The sequence below is a fragment of the Octopus bimaculoides genome, chromosome 12 (assembly GCF_001194135.2).
Source record: "Octopus bimaculoides isolate UCB-OBI-ISO-001 chromosome 12, ASM119413v2, whole genome shotgun sequence".
Taxonomy (NCBI): domain Eukaryota; kingdom Metazoa; phylum Mollusca; class Cephalopoda; order Octopoda; family Octopodidae; genus Octopus; species Octopus bimaculoides.
The window spans coordinates 56,920,916-56,925,739 of NC_068992.1; the positions used below are offsets into that span (position 1 = coordinate 56,920,916).

The 4,824-nt window shown below is 32.3% G+C and overlaps 1 protein-coding gene across 1 annotated transcript in view; it reads left to right on the forward strand.

Annotated features, from left to right (window-relative positions):
• LOC106884394 (metabotropic glutamate receptor 3) overlaps nt 1-4,824 on the forward strand; it is a 498,339-nt gene that overhangs the window by 412,519 nt on the left and 80,996 nt on the right. The window lies entirely within an intron of this gene.

Sequence of the window (4,824 nt, forward strand, 5' to 3'; positions counted from 1 at the left end):
ATATATATATATATATATACATATATGTATGAATACATACATACATACATATATATATATATATATATATACATATATGCATATACATAAACATGCATATATATATATATATACTTGCATGAAGATAGATAATTATCTGTGAAATGTTATTATCATCAGGTAGATGTAATAACATTTCCCAATATAACTGATATTCATCTGCCATTTAGATTGACTCCAAAACATACAATTTGGTCTTTGATAGAATTTAAGACTTTGAGCTTTGAAGAATTGTTAGAACGTCAGTAAATTATGTTGTGTTACGCTTTCTAACTCTTCAATTTCTGTCTTCAAATTCCACTGAAGTTAACTTTAGCTTTCATTTATTTGCGATGCATAAATTAAAGTACCGGTGAGGTACCGGAGCGGGTCTATAGTATCAACTACTCACACCTCTCTTAAATTTGATAGCCTTCAGCTTGAATAAGAAACAATTTTTTTAATAATATTTTTTATATTATCCTAGTATAAATGTCACAATATATATTGTATATTACTCAGTAATTAGAAAGAAGTAAGATATATACATTATCTCTTAAACATTTATATTGAACAATCGATTAGTACGATCAAATAATTCAATATTAAGTCTGGTATATACTGTATTGATGTATGAAAATATAGCTTCAAGAAAACAGAGTTTTATGTAAAACGGTACATTCATATTAAAAGAGCGCAATTATCTTCTGAAGATATTGAATATTAACGAACTATTGATATATTAACACATATTTTTTCCCAATATATACAAAAATGAAACGCCTAAACGTGTAAATCTGATGAGGGATAATTGGAGTCATATATCTTACCACTTGCTGTTTTTCCAATGCAAATCGATCTAAAGAAAATAATATCGTCGGTATTGGAAGAGTTAATAAGGTGCAAGGCATAAAACAATTCATTGGAAATAAAATATATTTTCCTTTAATTTCTTCTTCTTCTTTTTTTTGTCTTTGGCTATTTAACTCTACTTTTTCAATTTCTCAGATAGTTTCAGATTTTCATCGGCAATTCTATACCATTGATTTCAAGCGCAAATAATCTTCTGTTGTTTTCTCTGCAGCACATTTTAAATCATTTTCCAAGCAAAACAAAACTATGATTAGATTTGCTAAAATCTCATTATCTCTTCTTTGGTAGGCTAGAGCATGTTTTCTATTGGTGATATTAGTGCCAGTGGTTGTGGTGATGGTATAAGTGGTGGTGTGACAGTGGTGGTGGTGGTAGTGATAGTGGGTATGATGAGTTGAGGATTTATTTTCTCATTTGATACTATTGTTCACATTGTTATGCTGAATTCAGTTTCTCATTCGATACGATGTTTTTATTGCGGTAAAAGATGCATTCCATGCTGCAAGTTGTCCGGAGCAACAGACAAAAAGAAAAAAGGAAGAAAAATGAAAGATAGAAAAAGGAGAGAAAACTATTTTCCTGAAAGAGACAGTTACTCTTTGTTAAGCTTTTCGCATCCCCTAGGCTTGCTAGATCGTATCACTGTCACATAAAACCACTGGCTCATTCTATCTTCCTCCAGATTTTTACCATATTCCCCATTAATCAGCCTCTATAACATAACCAATCTCCTTCTGGCTTCCCCGCTCTCTCTCTCTCTCCTTCTTTGACCTTTGCTTTCCTTCATTGCTATCCGAATTCTCTCATTTTACTCATTCACTTCATAACTCTTACTTAACTAAAAACTTCAAAACAGGCATCAATTTTTTTTTGTCTTCCTCACGTGACGGAAGACAATTTCCCGAAATGCCACAGTCCTCAAAATTGATGGCAAATGAACTTAGTGTATGTTTTTACAAAACTTCCCCATGGAATAATTATTATAGACACAAACATTCTCAATTTCCTCTGATTTTGGATTAATTGAATCTCAAACGTATCATTTTCTTTCAGCAAGTAGGGAAAGACATCGTCACTAGGCAGTGTGGAATTAACAAACAGTTGATTGTTGTTTGTAAAACAGTATATTTTATTACACAAACTAGTGCACTAGGGATTTTTTTCACAAACGTTGTTGTGTTCGTTGTAGTTGCTGTTGTTGTTATCGTTGTTGTTGTTGTTGCTGTTGTTGTTGCCTTTATGATAAACACTGTCATATGATATCAACCGTTATTGAATAAAAAAAAGAACAGTCATCAGTGAAATGTGTGGAGATATTTTGATAATGTCAGAATGTCAGCAGGATGAAAAATATATGAAAATTACTGAAGCAGAACAGTGGGTGCATTTTTAATTGCATTTTTATATTTGATTAATGTGCCGTAAAACACACCAGAGAAAATTGAATACACACATTTTCATCAATCAATAACTAACGTCAAGATTAGCGGAAAAAAGCAATACCAGCACCTGATTAATTTTAGATGTATTAATTAAATATAAATTTTATTGAAATGTCGATTCATCTCAGTTTATTATAGTAACATTAGTACTAACTTAGTATTAACATTTTATACTTTCTTAAAGATCGAAGATGTACGGAGTATGTCAATGATAATTTCAATAAGCAAGGCCGAAAATGTATGCAATACACTTTGAAAATCATCATGTATATTGCTATTCTTATTAAAATCCACGACAATAAGAACTCAAAAGAAGTAAATATATCATGGTATTAATAGAAATATATTTATTTCCTTATATAATAACATTGCTAATATCTAAAATAGTATGATGTTATATTACATTACACCATGCAACTCGGGTGCAAATAAGTTGTCACTCGTCACAATTTAGACAACACCATTAACCGTTTTTCTTTTATCTTTCTTCCAACCTGACTTGTGTCATGTAGTTTGTAGAAAGAAAAACTTAGAAATATTTTCTGACCACATATCTCTATATGTTCGCTCAATGGAATTTTGCGAACATTGGATGTCCCACATTTGTGGTCTGTTGAGTCGTGAGCATTCCGATAATGCATTCTTCGTCTCGTCTACCGTCTATACATAATTCCTTGTAATTCGGGCATTTAATGCAGTAGATCAATCTTCTATTTTTGCAGTTCCTATCTGAATTTGCGAAAATCTGTCCACTTTTTGTTCTAATGGATCTACCATTTGCATTTATTGACACGTTCCACATCTGTTATCGCTACACTTGAATACTGTGAATGTTTTAACCTGTTTGGTCAATGTTAAATCTTGTCCTTTGTTAATAGTTTCTTTAGGTTATGTTGTTGCCTTTTGCTTAAGATAAGTGCTTCATTAGTTATTAAGTCTTTTTAATTTTTGACTTTGTTTTATGATTGGCAAATTTGATTTGATGATGTTAAAAATTATTTTGGTGATACGGATTGTGTTTTACTAGAAATGGTAATGTGTTACTTTGATGGGTTCGTCTTTTTCGTGTTGCACTAAATTGTTCTGCAGGTATCTCTTCTGCTTGTTGTATGCTATTTTCTCTAAGTAGGAGAGGGTAATTTTGCTTGAGCAGAAATACTTTGAATTCTATAAGTCGTATGTTTCTGGTTTCTTGGATCATTCACTATAGTACAAATTTTCACTATAGTACAAATTTGTTTGTCGCCCAGCATGGCCGCAGTCACGTGACTGAAACGTCCCTGTTTTGGGATAATTCTAAAGTTGCCACAATCAATGCAAATTAGCATGATTTAGATTTGCCTTGTCTAAGCATATTGATTTGTTGTTTAGGACAAATGATATTCTTTAAAGACATGTTTTTTAAATTTTTTTTTTACTGCCCACAAGGGGCTACACACAGAGGGAACAAACAAGGACGGACAAACCCATTAAGTCGATTATATCGACCCCAGTGCGTAACTGGTACTAATTTGATCGACCCCGAAAGGATGAAAGGCAAAGTCGACTTCGGCGGAATTTGAACTCAGAACGTAGCGGCAGACGAAATACCGCTAAGCATTTCGCCCGGCGTGCTAACGTTTCTGCCAGCTCGCCGCATTTAAAGACATGTTTAATAAATAGAACGCAGTTGGTGACTCATTTATGCATTTACTACCCTGTTTAAGCACATATTATATCAAGAGAGGTAATGAATCTTTTCCACAAGTGGTCATAGCGTAAAATATATATTTGTAAAAAGCAAAACCGACGCAGAACCAAAATTGATGCCAAAACAAATGGGTAAATGAATTAAATTTATTACGACGAAAATAATAACTTACGTTCTTAACCAAATTTGAGCTGATGCAAGTATATGCAAATATATATGCTAAGATGTTTGGAGGAAAATCCACATTCTACTCTTAGGTTACGAACGGTCAGAGCTCTCTCTATGTATATAATATAATATACATAATTATGTAAAACTTGCTGCTTCTGTACATATCAGCAGGATACAATTACTGAGTGTCGAAAGTGGTTTCCAAAACAGCAACTTTGCTTGTCACTGAAAAGTACCTATGAAATGGCCCATAGTTGTATTGAAATCACTGCTATATATACTTTGATGAGAGGAAATCAGTGCTGTCTCTGTTATAAATTGATATTATAATGATAATGCCAATTAATTAAAACCACCTGTGTCGATTTTAGCGAGTCGTCCCCAACAGACACACACAAAAAATGCAAAATATTTACAAACAACGATACACTGCACATACACGTAAACTTGTATGTTATGTATGTGTGTCTTGTAAAGTACATACTAATGGAATTAGGTATAGTATAATATTCATTATTAATTTAAAATATAGCTTGCTCTCAGGCATACCGTCTTCATCAGCTCTTGACTCGATATACATACACACACACACACATATATATATATATATACATATATATATATATATAT